We start from the raw sequence: 219 nt of genomic DNA, 5'->3' as shown, positions 1-219 counted from the left end.
AGGAGAGCAGGCGCCCTGGCGCCTGCCGGCCCCACCGAGCCCTGCCATGGAGGAGAAGCAGACCATGAGCAGTGGGAGTGCCGCATGGCCCCCACGCATCCTGATCTCACCCTGCCCCAGAGGTATCCCCACCATCCCATGAAACCCTATAGCATACCACGTGCCCCATACACATTGCTGCTGAGACTCCACACTGTCGCACCATATGGTTCCCCTCCC

The sequence above is a fragment of the Pygoscelis adeliae genome, unplaced genomic scaffold, assembly GCF_000699105.1.
Source record: "Pygoscelis adeliae isolate BGI_AS28 unplaced genomic scaffold, ASM69910v1 Scaffold402, whole genome shotgun sequence".
NCBI classification, from domain to species: Eukaryota; Metazoa; Chordata; class Aves; order Sphenisciformes; family Spheniscidae; genus Pygoscelis; species Pygoscelis adeliae.
This window is presented reverse-complemented; position numbering follows the sequence as displayed.